This window comes from Quercus suber, unplaced genomic scaffold (genome assembly GCF_002906115.3).
Source record: "Quercus suber isolate HL8 unplaced genomic scaffold, Cork oak 2.0 scaffold_157, whole genome shotgun sequence".
Taxonomy (NCBI): domain Eukaryota; kingdom Viridiplantae; phylum Streptophyta; class Magnoliopsida; order Fagales; family Fagaceae; genus Quercus; species Quercus suber.
The window spans coordinates 640,384-656,402 of NW_027069618.1; the positions used below are offsets into that span (position 1 = coordinate 640,384).

General features: G+C 38.3%; 1 long non-coding RNA gene across 1 annotated transcript; it reads left to right on the top strand.

Moving 5' to 3' along the window:
* Positions 1 to 14,388: 14,388 nt before the first annotated feature.
* On the top strand, positions 14,389 to 15,716 carry LOC136069212 (uncharacterized). The gene is made up of 2 exons (XR_010630452.1): positions 14,389 to 14,610; positions 15,119 to 15,716. It is a non-coding gene; the product is annotated as an uncharacterized LOC136069212 (long non-coding RNA).
* Positions 15,717 to 16,019: the final 303 nt, after the last annotated feature.

The following is a 16,019-nucleotide window of genomic DNA, read 5'->3' on the forward strand; positions in this document are numbered from 1 at the left end:
GATTAAGGAAGAGGAGGCGGTTACAGACCTTGTTCTTGCTGCCAAGTTTTTGACAAAGAGGGCACTTAACATGGATGCTATAGCCAAAACGTTCACACCGCTTTGGAGATCAAAGAATGGTTTCAAGATTAAAAAGGAGGGTGACCATATTATCCTCTTCACTTTCGATAATAGAGAAGAGATAGATAAAATCCTTGAGGCGGAACCATGGAGTTTTGATAAACACTTAATGGTGCTGCAACGGTATGACAGGGAAATTGATGTGGTTGATATGCAATTTAATCGGATTACCTTTTGGGTACAGGTGCACGACATCCCAATTCGATTCAGAACAAGGAAGGTGGCTGAAAAAATATGTGGGGCAATTGGGATAGTACACGAACCATCAGAGGGTGCAGTCACAGAGGGGGATGGATTCATTAGAGTGCGAGTAACAATTGATATATCTCAACCGTTGAGTCGAGGCAGAGTAATTTCTTTGGAGTGTGGTAAAGAATTATGGGTGTCGTTTAAGTATGAGCGGCTATCCAATCTGTGCTATTGGTGTGGAAGCCTCATGCACGATGATAAAGACTATGAACTGTGGATAGAGAGTGAAGGCACTCTTCCAGTCGAGTCACAACAGTTTGGGGCATGGATTCGTGCTCCTCCCTTTGTACAGTCACGGCGGTCTACGATCTCAGTGCCAGGTTTTTATAGTAAGAAGAAGACAGCCAAGACTGCACCATGCTCAGCGACAACCAAACAACCTCCGGTGGTAGTTCGAAGGGGCGGTCCATTACCGGAGATCATAAGGCCAAACATGGAAAGTCAGGGTGCTATGGAAAGGGATAATGAGGTAGCAGATTTCCAGGAGCAAAATCAGCAAGGAGAGAGTCAAAACTCCACAAAACATGGGCTCCAAATGGAATCAAACCCCCCACACGAAAATATGGAGATCAGGAAAGTATTTGCTGAGCTGTTTGAGGAGCAAATTCAGGAATTAGACCGTGATATCCACAAATATGATCCATTGCCAGAGCTAATCACCAAAAATATAGCATGCACGGGTAAGGAAAATGATTTTGAATCTTTAACAATTAATGAGATCTTTGAAATGGGCAGATCCCAAGTACGTGGTCAGCCACTATACCAGCCAACTCGCACACCACTCTCACAAATACCCGATGCAACAAATGTACCTATCATCAACACAGCTACGTGGAAGCGCCAAAACAGAATTAGTACAGGGATAGATGTTATTATGGAGGACACAGTGGGGTCGAAGAGAAGTACAAGCACCATGGGGGGCCAACTTGAGTTACAGAAAAAGAGAAAAACTGTTTCTCAGGGGGGCAAGGACAATACAAAGATATTGGCGGAGGCTGAATCCCAGCCCCGCCAGAACCAATGAGTCTATTATGTTGGAACTGTCGGGGGCTTGTGAACCAACGAACAGAAGACCAGCTCGCAGATATGGTGTGGGCAAAAGATCCCTCCGTCGTGTTCTTAGCCGAAACATGGACGGATGAAGCAAGGCTAACTCAAATTCAAGACCGTTTGAAATTCAAAAATAAATTTGTGGCACCTAGAAGACATAAGGCAGGGGTTGGTGCTCTATTGGAAAGAAGAGTTTGACATTACAATAGAAACCTTTTCAAAAAATCACATTGCTACAGTCAACAAAAATAAGAATGAGGAGTGGAGATTTACTGGGTTTTATGGTGAGCCAGATACTCAACTGAGACATGAAGCTTGGGCGCGGTTACGAAGCTTGAAAAATCGAAGTGCTGCCCCATGGATTTGTGCGGGGGATTTCAATGAGGTTGCAAAACAAGCAGAAAAATTGGGGGGGAGAATCAGACCTCATGGACAGATGCAAGCTTTCCGTGACATTATAGATGAATGTGGGTTTATGGACTTAGGCTGTGTGGGGTCGAGGTTCACTTGGCATAAACATTTTGACAATTACACAGTATGGGAGAGGCTGGACAGGGCGATGGCGACAAACGATTGGTTCTCAAAATTTTTGGATACAAAGATTTACCACCTAGATGTGACCACCTCTGATCACAAGCCTTTATGGATTGTGCCGGAAGGGATGGAGTGCAAACAAAAGAAGCCATTCAGATTTGAGCAAATGTGGATGAGTGAGAGTGGATGTGGGGAAACCATAGAAGCGGTATGGCTGAGATCATACTCAGAATTGGGTGGAAGGAAAATCTTGAAGAAAATCGAAGCATGTGGAACAGAATTAACTAAGTGGAGTAAGGACAAATTTGGGAATGTTCGGAGAGAACTAGAGAAGAAGCGGAAATTGATGGCCCAAGCCGAGAGGGTGGCCATTAATGGGGGACCTGTACACGGATTGAAGAAGCTTGAGAAGGAGATAAACCTACTCATGGACCGGGAAGCAAAACTATGGAGGCAACGGGCTAAAGTGTAGTGGCTAAAAGAGGGGGATCGTAACACTACTTTTTTCCACAGTAAGGCATCACAAAGAAGACGAAAAAATTACATCAAGGGGCTGTATAATCATGAGGGGCAGTGGAGTACACACCCTGACCGAATTGCAGACACCATTTTGCAGTTTTATCAAGAGTTGTTCACCACTTCGAGCCCGGACAGCTTTGAGGAAATCCTAGAGCAGATTCCACAGGTAGTATCTACGGATATGAACCAAGAACTAACTCGGGAATTCACGGCCGAGGAGGTTGAAGTAGCCCTCAAACAGATGGCTCCTTTGAAATCACCGGGTCCAGACGGTATGACCCCTCTTTTTTATCAAAATTATTGGTCCTTGGTAGGTAGTGATGTAATTGAAGCAATTTTGTCATATTTGAATTCGGGTACCCTCCCTGAATTATTATGTCACTCTTTTATTACCCTAATCCCCAAAGTAAAAAATCCGGAATATATATCTCAATATCGTCCCATTTGCCTTAGCAATGTACTATACAAAATTTTCTCCAAGGTGTTGGCAAACAGGTTGAAGAAAGTCCTACCACAGATAATCTCAGAACAACAAAGTGCCTTCATGACGGACAGGTTGATCTCAGATAATATAATGGTGGCTTTTGAAACTCTTCATTACATGAGAAATCATAGCTCGGGGAAGGTAGGCTATATGGCACTCAAACTGGATATGTCTAAGGCCTATGATAGGGTGGAATGGCCATATATGGAGAAACTGATGAAAAAAATGGGGTTTGATGATATTTGGGTCCATCTAATGATGCAATGCATCTCCTCAGCTACTTACTCAGTGTTGATTAATAGTGAGCCGCATGGGAAAATCACACCAACTAGGGGGTTACGCCAGGGGGACCCTTTCTCCCCATATTTATTCTTGCTATGTACAGAGGGTTTCCATGGCCTACTTAGGAAGGCGGAGAGTGTGGGAGATATAAGGGGTGTATCTATTTGTAAAAAGGGACCTAAACTAACACACCTCCTTTTTGCAGATGACAGCCTCATTTTTTGCAGGTCTAAGACAGAGGAGTATGCAAAACTGCTGGAGATCTTGGCCACCTATGAAAGAGCATCAGGTCAACAAATCAATAGAGATAAAACAAAGCTATTCTTTAGCAAATCCACAGCTCCCAGAGTACAGGATGCAATCAAAAATTCTCTTGGTGTCTCTGTTGTTCAACAATATGAGAAATACCTAGGTCTACCTAGTTTTATTGGTAGAAAGAAGAAGGAAAGCTTTGATAATATAAAGCAGCAGGTATGGAAAAAACTCCAAGGATGGGAGGGTAAGCTTTTATCTCAAGCGGGGAGGGAAATATTGATCAAGGCAGTGGCTCAAGCGCTCCCTACGTATACCATGTCTTGTTTCAAATTACCAAGTGGCTTGTGTCATGACATTGAAGCACAGATCCGAAGATTCTTTTGGGGACAACGAGGGGAGGGCAGGAAAGTACATTGGATAAGGTGGGAAGATCTATGTAAGCCAAAGTCACAAGGTGGGTTGGGCTTTAAGGATTTATCTCAATTTAATGATGCATTGCTGGCAAAACAAACATGGCGCTTGTTACATGACAAAACTTCACTGTTTTACCGGGTATTCAAGGCAAAGTTTTTTCCCCACAGCTCGGTAATGGAAGCAGCTACACCCAGTTCGGCCTTTTATGCCTAGAAAAGCATAATTAGGGGGAGGGAGGTAATCCGAAGAGGAGCAATATGGAGAATAGGGGATGGGAAGTCAGTGGACATATGGGGAGATAGATGGCTACCCCTCAAGCACTCGCCAAAAATTCTGTCACCAAGGATGAACATGGGGGGTGTGACAAAAGTTTGCAGCCTCATTGATCAGGACCAGAGGTGCTGGAAGGTGGATGCATTAGAGTCAAACTTTATGCCATTTGAAGCGGCCATGGTGCGCACGATACCCCTCTGCCACACTGATCAGCCGGATGCATTAATTTGGCCTCACAACCCAAATGGAGAGTATTCAGTAAAATCAGGTTACAAATTTCTGCAGCTTGAAGAAGCACATAACCGACCTGGGCAATCGGATGATAAGCTCTTGAAACCACTTTGGCAGGCAATCTGGAATCTGTCAGTTCCAAGTAAGGTAAAATATCTGGTGTGGAGGGCAACCAAAAATTCACTGCCGACGAAGATGAACTTGGTGAGGAGAAAAATTATCACAGATGATTGCTGTGAAATCTGTCAGGGGCAGCACGAAGATGTACTCCATGCTCTTTATCAATGTCCGAAGCTTGAAGAATTATGGTCCTTAAATCCATTATGGCAACATAGTAGCTTAAGGCAAAAAACTTCTTTTCTTGATCTCCTTGGCAGTATTTTTGCAGAGAATAGAGACCCGGCCCTTTTCTCTATGGTCGTATGGGCTTTGTGGAATAGAAGAAATAATCTTCGGCTTGGGAAAACTTGTGGTACACTTGGACAGCTACTCTCACAGGCCAATGACAGATTGAAGGAGTTTTCGCTACATAACACAGTCATGACCTCGACTGAGAGAAGAACACCGGTACGTTGGACACCACCTGATGATGAGTATTATAAAATCAACTTTGATGGTGCTCTGTTTCAGGCAGACAACTGTGCGGGTATTGGCGTGGTAATTAGGAATGGAGGTGGGCAGGTCATGACGTCTCTTTCTCCACAAATTCCCCTTCCCTCAACAGTCATTGAAGTGGAGGCGTTGGCAGCACGCAGAGCGCTAATCCTAGCATAAGAAATTGGTTTCACCCGAGTAGTGTTGGAAGGAGACTCTTAGACCCTCATCACTGCTCTTAAAACCAGGTCGCANTTTTTTTTTTTTTTTTGAGAAACCACTTAAAATATTTGTGTGTGTGTGTGTGTATATATATATATATGTATGTATGTCACATTTATAATTGTTTCTCAAAAAAAAAAAAAAAACGTCACATTTATAATTAATTTATAGGACTCCTATAAATTAAATATAATTATAAAATGTGACCCTCAAAATTCCTTGTGGTTGTCTTTTGCGTTGTTAGTTTAAATCCCCAGGATTTATGGTCATTAATTAATGAGTTATAGTCTTTTATTATTATTATTACTCTTATTCCAAAATAGGTAAAGTTATTAAAGTCGGTTTATTGCCCATATATATAGTATATTTGAACGTGTGTGACTTTGAGGGCAAGTCGGTGCAATTTTGAGGGAGTGTTCAGTGTTTTGTTGTGCAGCCTTCCTCAGCAGCAGCAGCTCTGATGAAACAATAGCAAAAAACACACAGGTCACTCTCTAAAAGCTTCCGTTACTTTTTATTTTTAGCACTGCGCCACTCTATGTGATTTTTCTTTTGTTTATCAATAGTTAAGAGTAGAGGAATTTGAACCCTAAATATTTTCGTTGGAAACACTTGGAAGTGTGAACTAGTTGATCTATTGGCTTTTTGGGGTGTAATTGTTTTTCTTAGTACTTTTGTCTGTTCTGTTTTTGTTTTTTGTTTTTTGTTTTTTTGTTTTCCCGGTGTTATTTGAAGGTTATTTTGTAGGTATGGTAATTTAAAAGGATGTGTCGTTAACACCCTATTCCTAAGATAATACCTTAGGAAAGACATTAACCGATACTTTAATATTAGGTATAGGATACCACTTAACACAAAATACTTAATAGATTTGGGTTCAAGTATGTTATACTTAATAGATTATCATTTATGCATTATTGGGGTCTAGTGAACCACCCGTCGGTATTGTCACCATCATTGAGGGTATTCACCAAAAACTACAAGATTTCAGACAAGTACAATTCTCTCATGTAAAGTGATAAGGCAATCGCCTGGCTCATATACTGGCTTAGTGTGCTAAAAATATTGTTTCATATGTAAATTGGATAGAGGAAAATTCAAGTATAGTTGATTCCGCTTTGGCTCATGATATATTGGTTTTATCTTCGTTTCAATAAATTACAATATTCTCATAAAAAAAATTATGTTATACTAATTCCACAAATTCTTTAATTTTTCTTTATATAAGACTTTTACTCACACTTTTAATTTTTAATGTACTAGTATAATTTTTATACCTATAAAAAAATAAGTATTATTTTATATATAACATAATCTAATTATAATCAAACCTGTATAATAATCCAAAATGAAAGCTTCTCTCTCTCTCTCTCTCTCTCTCTCTCTCTCTCTCTATTGTTTTGTTTTGTTTTTATTTTAGGACTAGTTACATAAGAATTTGAAAACCCATTTTTCCATGCTATCATTCTAATATGAATTTTTTAAATTTAATTTTTAGAATTTTAAATACTGTAACTTTTAATAATTAAAATTTACCATCTTTAGTCTAGACAAATATTGATTAGATTAGGTTTAGATATTTTTGAATTAAATTAGGTAAGTTAGTTTCTACTTTCTACAAATTCTCTAATTTAACTTTTTCTGTTTATTAATTGTTTTTATTTTAGGACTTGTAACATAAGAATTTGAAAACCCATTTTTCCATGCTATCATTCTAATATGAATTTTTTAAATTTAATTTTTAGAATTTTAAATAGTGTAAATTTTAATAATTAAAATTTACCATCTTTAGTCTAGACAAATATTGATTAGATTAGGTTCAGATATTTTTGAATTAAATTAGGTAAGTTAGTTTCTACTTTCTACAAATTCTCTAATTTAACTTTTATTGTTTATTGATAAAATATTTATCATAGATAAATATTTTTTTGTCAAACTTTCTTCCGCATTAAACTAGCTAGCATAAGTGATCTAATATATATATATATATATATATATAATTTATCATAAATATAAAACTCTATAAAACTTTTGCTTGATATTATAATATTATGTCATGTAAACTTTTGATGCCTTAAAATTATACATGTTATGATTTTAATATAATTGTTTTAATTGAATTTAAATTCTATACTATATATAATATATAAACCATTTATTAGAATCTTGATACATTATATAAATATTAAATTCTATAAGAAAGTGGTGTAAAATCCAAATTTTACTTCTCCAATTCTACCATGCCACATTATTATATTATATATTAAAAAATAGGCACAACCACATTTAATCAATTTTAATACTCATTTGAAAATACAACTTAACTGTGAGTTTATTGGTTTTCAACCAAAAAAAAAAAACACGATGAGTTTATTAAGATATTATCATGTGTGGTAGGATGTATTAAGTTTTAAGTAAAAAACTGATGTAACAATATTTTATTGGATAATGTAAAACATGAGATTTACACTTTTATACTATATCATTACCAAATTTGAACTCCTTTGCTATCAAAAAAAAAAAAAAAAAAAAAAATTGAACTCTTTCTTTCTTTTTTCTTTTTCTTTTTTTTGATCAATAAACTCTTTCTTTAAATAATAGAATATATTAATATATTTTTCATATAAGAATACAATGATAATAAATGTGTATTAATATATAATAACTACCATAATTATCTTATCAAAAAATATAATAACTGCCATAGTTATCAAATTTCAAATTTAAAAAAAATTAAAAAAGATAAAATAATATTATGTTTCGTTCTAATTTCTATTTATTACAAATTCTTATTAANCCAGCTGATCTATTTTTGCATTGGGAACGGATCTTTGGGGCATGCCCTATTCAAATCCGTGAAGTCTACGCATACTCGCCACTTCCCACTTTCTTCTTCACCACCACGGTATTTGCCAGCCATTCGGGATAAAAAACTCTTTGATAGCCCGGCCACTTTGAGTTTCGCCACTTCGTCTCTTACTGCATCAGCATGCTCCTTGGATGGGCGCCGAATGGGCTGTTTCTTGGGGGTGATCATGGATTCACCTTCAAGTGGTGGCATATAAACTCCGGGTCTCCCCTGGGGCTTCGTAGGGATTCCAGGCAAATACATCGAGATTTCGCCTAAGGAACTCTATTAGCTCCTCCTTCTCTTGGAGGGCAGCTGGGATCCGACTTGAAAGAACCTATCAGGATCATCTCCATGACCACTCTTGTTAGATCCTCACATCGAGTGGCTTCATCTGGTTCTTCGAAGGGCAATCCCCGAGTCTGTAGTTGCTATAAATCCCTCGGGTGCATCCGAGGACTCGGTTGGGGTCTTATGTGAATGGCAGCTACCAAGCACTGACGAGCAACAGACTGGTCCCCTCGGATCTCGCGTATCTGCCCTCTGACGGATACTTGACCTTTTGGTGCAAAGTAGAGGGAACAGCCCCAGTGCGTGAATCCAAGGTCTGCCCACTAGTGCCGTGTAAGGCGAATATGCATCCACAACTATGAAATCTAACTCTACCACCTCGGCCCAGACTGCACTGATAGGCGTATCCGGCCTTTCGGAACGACAGGCCTTCCTCAAAAGCTCAAGAGAGGGGAATCGTACGGCGTCAAGTCCTGGGGCTTTAGGCCTAGTCCTTTGTAGAGGTCTGGGTACATTACCTCCACGGCACTGCTTGGTCCACCATCACCCTCTTTACATCGTACCCTCCTATCCTAAGGGTGATAACTAGTGCATCATCATGGGGTTGGATGGTGCCAATCATGTCTCGTCGAGAAGCCCATGACCAACGGGGCACCAGACTTAGTTCCCTTAGGTCCTCGGCCTGACTCGCTTACGGGTGGTCGACCTACTGTCATAACCTTCAATGGCCAGGATCCTGTTCTTCCTGGCGCGGCGAGGACGACGTTTATAGTCCCTAGCGGCGGCTTTGGGAGTTCATCTCTGCGTGGCCCTGACCCCGTCTGCCCTCGGCCACTGGAGGGTGCAGGAGGTGTTTCAATTTACCATCGCGGACCAACTGGTCCAGGTGATCCCACAGACTCCTACAATCCTCCGTGGTATGCCCATGGTCTTGATGGTACTGGCAGTAGAGATTATGGTTGCGTTTCTCGGGGTTTCCTATCATCTTGTTCGGCCACCTGAAGAACGATTCGTTCTTGATCTTTTCCAGGACCTGGTGTACTGGCTCTTTGAACACAGTGTTGACCGATTGAGGATTCGTCGATCCTGATTGCCCGGCAAAATCTCTTCGCGGTTTATTATAATTGTAGCGGTCCGACCGCGAATCCCTCCTCTCCTGAGAGAAACCTTGTCCTTCCCTTGCCCTGCTGCTGATCTTCTTCAACCCTTATACTTCTCTATGCGGTCCATTAGCTGACGCACGTTTGCGACTGTTTGCCAGATAGGATGCCCTCAAACCGTGATCAGTAGGGAGGCCGAGCTTGAATGTGCTGAGGCCATTGCATCATTGTTACCTTCCACCTCATTGAACATCTCCCAGTACCTATCTGAATATGCCTCAAGGATTCACCTTCCTGCATGAACAAGGATAGCAGGGAAGAGACGGGTCTGGCTGCTCTTCGGCATGTGACAAAACGGGAGCAGAATGCCTGAGTGAGCTCTTTAAAGGAGTTGATGAAGCCTGCCTTCAAGCCGTCAAACCACCTCATAGCCACAGGCCAGACTGGAAGGGAAAACCTTGCACATCAGGGCTTCGTCTCTGGCGAAGACAGCCATCCTTTGGTTAAAATGACTCACATGCTCCACGGGGTCAGTCTTACCATTATAGATGGTAAACGTTGGCTGGTTGAAACGCCGAGGGAGTCGCCTCCTCTATCCTACGCGTGAAGGGCGACTTAGATATCTGGTTCAGAGCTCTATTCATGGCATCGTTCTCCATGTCCTCGTGTGATGGACTTCTACGTTGTCTCTTGCGATGGGATTCCTCCTCACAAGTGTAGGACTCGCTGGCTGGTGTTTTGGATTTGTGCTGATAAGAGACATCTTGCTCATCATCAAGATCATCCTCAGAGTATGAGGAAGCCCGTTTCCTCTTTGCATGGCGCAGCTCTCTCTTTAGTTTTTCTATTTCCAGTTGCAAGTCGCGGTTCTTCTTTGCATGGGACATGTGACTTCCGCTCTGCGATTGGCCCTGGCTAAGGCGCACTGTGTGTGTACGCTACCCTCACGATTTTGTCTCCTCTCTAGGTTGGCGAAATGGTCCACGTGTTGGGATGCCCTGGATTCTGCTTGCTGTTCACCTTGTCCTGCCATCATCAACTGTTGTTTTCACTCTTGCACAAGCTCTCCCCACAGACGGCGCCAATTGTAGGGTCAGTTTTTGCAGCCCAGGTCCAAAAAGGTATGGGTCCTTGGCTCACCGAGCCCAAAACAATAAATTTTGTAGAGAGTGGGTGAAAGAGTAGGCTAATAATGAAAATAACAATATCAAACAGCGATCGAATGGGAAGATTTGGATTAATGTGCTCTCGGACTAATATGAATACTCCGTCCGAAGAGATGTTTTTCATTGATCATATAAGGTTACAATTCCTGGGGCTACAACCATCTCATATATCCTTTTCCTCTCCTATTTTTCGATCCCATCTATCAGAGGTACCCTTCCTTATATAGCATTGCCTTCTTACATCTCCTCCGTCCACTTGTTCATCATCCAGGCACCCACTTGAGTACATGTCCATCCCCCACTTTTAGCCTTATGTGAGTGGCGGTAGCTGAGAAAGCACTGTTCAGGGGTCCTATCCACATAAATGCGGCCAGGAAGTTAGGTGCAGTGCATTAAATGTGGTGGTTGGAGTATGCCTCATTGATATTTCTCTGTTGCCGTTATCTTTATGCGTGTCCGAGGTTCCTCTCCCTCTTGACACTTGTCAAATAGATCAGTTGAACCTCCCATACTCGTGTTTGATCAAACCTCTTCGGATCCGAGGACGCATGACTACTCGGACATATGAGCATCTCCTCGGATGGTATACGTGCTCATCTCCAGGCATCCCCCATTGGCGTGGGCATCCGACTGAAGGCCCCTTCTCCTCGGATGAAGAGTGTTCCTCATTCAGGGCCTTGGGCCCAATAAGTTGGGCTGGGTTTTTCTCCCCCCACAATAATAATAATAAAAATTTGTCAAACTCATAAGTTCAACTCGACCCATGTGGGTTGGGTTGGACTTATGTGATGGGTTGGGTTGGGTTGAATTTTTTTTGACCCACCATGGTGGGTTGGGTCAAAAAATTCCCTCAACCCGATCCAACTCGACCTATGCACACCTCTACTCATAGTGGTCTTTCCTTTTAAAGGTTTATTAAAAAAAAAAAAAAAAAATCACTTTGTCATAAAATCTGTGTGTTTGTTTTTTATTTTATTATCTTTATTGCTTTTGGATTGTGATGACATACTTATGGTTGCATTATGCGTTTGATTGTTAACTCTAGAGTCTAGACTTGAGTAACACCTTCTTCTTCTTTTTTCTGAGTAATTCTTTCATTTTTTTTCCAGAGTAATTCTTTCATTGAAAGGGAAGAGAAAATGATATTATAGTGCCAAAAAAGAGGGGATTTACTGCCGTCTCTATCTTGTGGGGGAATAAAACAACAATCAGGAATAGATGAAATGGGGACCAATCCCTTATAATTACAAAAAGGGTCCAATATTTGGGGCAACAGAATTTGCTTCTCTTAAGCTATGGGCCCAAAAAAAAAAAAAACCACCCTGTAAATGTGTTATAGATTGATGCTTCTGGCTTCTTTTATTTGATGTTCAAGTTACTTATTTATAAGTTTGGCTTAGCTTCAGTATTTTTTTTAATTGGAAAACTCTTTTCACTTTGAATATACCATGACAAATAGTAGTGATGACATACTTATGGTTGCATTATACGTTTGATTGTTAACTCTAGAGTCTAGACTTGAGTAACACCTTCTTTTCTTTTTCTTTTTATCCTGAGTAATTCTTTCATTGAAAAGGAAGAGAAAATGATATTATAGTGCCAAAAAAGAGGGGATTTACTGCAGTCTCTATCTTGTGGGGAATAAAACAACAATCACGAATAGATGAAATGGGGACCAATCCCTTATAATTACAAAAAGGGTTCAATATTTGGGGCAACAAAATTTGCTTCTCTTAAGCTATGGGGAAAAAAAACACCCTGTAAATGTGTTAAAGATCGATGCTTCTGGCCTTTTTTATTAGATGTTCTAGTTACTTATTTATGAGTTTGGTTTAGCTACAGTATTTTTTTAATTGGAAAACTCTTTTTGCTTTAAATATACAATAACAAATGGTAGTGAATTTTAATTTTCATATTTTATTTAGTGGGTGATGTGATAGTTTTTCATTAAAATAAAAAGAAATTTTAATTAAAAAAAGTACTGAAAGTAAGTCAAATCCTTTATTTATATCCCAAATCAACTGCCTAAATAGCTAATAAGGTTATTACACTTGCTTTATTTTTAATTAGATCTTGAATCCTCATTACTTTTGTCCAAGCAAAAACTATGTCTTTCCTGTCTTATTGGGGCATCAAAATTTATTTTGACATGTGAGGGAATGTGTGGATCCAATGTTGCTTCTAGTTATTATCACTACATTCAAATTCCCAAAAAGATATATGATCAATGTATACCCTTTTTTTTTTCTTTTTTTTTTTTTTTATAATTTTGGAAAATTAAGAGTAAAGGATCAAGTAGTTCCCTTAATTGCTGCTTTACAATTTTGTTTCTAACCATTTTTATCATGTCACTTCTGATTGCCGCAAAGGGTGTGAATTTTTTGTTTAGCCTAAACTTTTCGGTAATTGGGCATGGAGATTGAGGCATTGAGCCCACATAATTCTTCTTGTTATTCGTATAAAAAAAAAAAAAAAAAAATTCTTCTTGTTATAGGATATACTTGATGAACTGTTGCTCAAGAATCTCCTCCCCTGCAATACATAATGCACATTCCATCTCATCTGTACATTTTCTTTTATTAGTAACAAAACTTGCTTCCATCAATTTTTTTTTTTTTTTTTTTGATATAGTGTAATCCATCGATTTGTTAGTTGGGGTATTATAAGATTTTTAATGTTTCACTTAAAATTGTTGCTTTATACCTAAAATGTTATGGGGTTAATGCTGTGCCACAATTGAATTAAGTTAAAATGAGGCTCGTATGAAACCTACACAAATATAAAAATTAAGTTGAAAAAATAAGAAGAAGATGAACTTTGCCCACTTGCTTAAAAAAACAAGGAGAAGGAGGAAAAAGAAAGAGGAAAAATTATGTTCACTTACATTTTCAAAGAACAAAGAAATATCACTTTCATTTCAATTTAGACTAATGCAAGTAATATATGTATGTAGCATATCTCTTCTCTGTAAATTTTATAAATAAATAAAAACTCCATTCAATACGCATAGATTGACCTCTTTTTTTTTTTTTTTTGAAGTCTAAATTTTCTTATAGAACATGTACTATCTTTTTTTATTAGGTCTAATTTTTCTTGACCCCTTTGATTCTTTGAAGAAGTCAAAAATTCTGAAGAGGCAACAATTGCAGCCACGCTTGGCTAACCATTATATATCAGCTGGATTTTTAATAGAGTGTGTTCACATACAAAATGTTAAATATATAATTTAGAAAAAAAAAAAAAAAAAAAACAGTGCCCACGTAAAAGCAGTCAGAAAATGTTTCAATGGAAGAAGACAAAAAAGGGTCCCATTGAAGCAGAAGAAGACACACAAATACAGCTATAAAAACCGCGCCTCAACGGTTAACTAAAAGTCTGCCGCCATTAACAGTGACGGCGTTAACTCTGTCTTCATCCCCATCCAATCTCCCAGAACCAGCAAACGGTCTTTCTATGTGTTTATTAAATGGTACCATAAAAGATATATATATATATATATATATATATATATATATATATATGTTTTTTTAATAAAAAAATGGGTAGAGTGGTGATTATTGGACGTAACTATAATAGCATTTTATCTGCTTTCAAGTAAGACTCTATATTCCTGATTTGCGATAAATTCACTTATTATTCTTTGAACCGTTTAAAATGGAGATGGAATATAAGAAGTGATAACATACAGCTAGTTAGTGAGACTCGAACCTAAGTCCTAANTTTTTTTTTTCTTCTTTCTATTTTGCAAATGATATTGAAAGTTTCAAGCTGCATAATCTGATCTTGATGTGTCACGCTTCTCTTTCTTTTTTCCTTACTTTTCCCATTTAGTACAAGACATGCATGTTAAGTTGAAGGTTTGATTGCCAGACTGATTGTTTTTCCCATCAATGATTTCCAGAAATAATTCAAAGTACACAATGGGGAGAAGCGTTGTTACAAATAGATGGCTAAGAAAGTTGCATAATTACTAATCAGGTATGTTTACCTTCTTCCTGGGAATAGAATTTGAGTATGCACTTTTGAATCTTTATTTTTACCTAATTAGAACTAAAACATAGGTTGTATCCATCAGTATCCTGAAATGTTTCTTACATATTATACATGTTTTATCTCTTAACGACACTGTATTACATATAGAGTTGAAATGGTTAGGTGTAATATATTAATATTATACATGTCCTATTCATTTAGTGTAAGATGCCAAATCAAATTTCTATCCACAAAAGTGTTTTTGTAGAACAAAATCCTTAAAGCTAAAATCCATAACATCTTATTAAATTTCATAACAAATAATTTATATTGGTACCTGCAAATCCAATGATTTTAAATCCTTGAATACAAATGCAACCCCAGAGTATGCTGAAAGTATATGAACTAGTTCATCAGTTAATATTTCACAAATCTGTTTTCTACTTAAAATGCATACAATACAAAAAGACTCCCCTCATTGTTGACGTGTCCACTGACATTCTAAGACTTTCAGATGGTGAAGACCTATAAAGAATCCGAAAGATAGGTTTCGTAGGAGGAGTTTCTCTACAGAAGAAAGACACACAAAGCTTCTGGGGTGTCTTACTCTTAACGAGGCACGTTCACTCTTATTGCTGGTCTAGTGTTTTAATTGCATAATTGCAGAGTTCCTCAGTTTGCAAAGATACTGGCACAATTATATTTCTTCTTCTTGTTATAAGAAGATGCCTTTGAGAAATACAAACTAGGCAGGCAAGGTGTACATTGGAAAAAGCTCATGCATCTGATGTATACCTACTTCCTCTTACTATGTGTGGGTACTACGGAGGATACGTATTATTAGATATTGCCACTTGTTGGGCATTAGGCCTAAGTATACCATGGTCAGCCAAGGCACAAAAATGTGGACTTGGAGGCTGGAGCACAGCGATGTGGAAATATTTTTTTGGCTTACTTGGGCAATGTTTCCAACGTATATCCAAAAAGAAAAATACCCTGTGTTTCCTATTTTTTTTGGCAAGGTGGTATTATGTGTAATCCTTACATTTAGAAAGTGGCAATGTTTGACATGCCCAGCAAATATAAAAATGAACATGGCATGTTTTTTTTTTTTTTTTTTTGGGTTAGCATTCAATGTAAATGGATTCATGTCAAAGCAAATCGACACGCTTTAAGCCTTCAACACCATTAATAAATGTGTCAAATTTGTGCTAACCTATCTAACCTGTAATCAACATGAAATGACCCAATTCTTATAAATAAATGTTATTTTTATCTAATACAAACCTCTTTAGACTTTAACTTTTTTAACTGTGTATTGAACTGGTTAAATTGGATTGTGTGTCGTGTCAACTTGAGTAATAACCAGGTTATGTTAGGGTTGAAGGATTTTGACATAATTATTGAAATAGGCT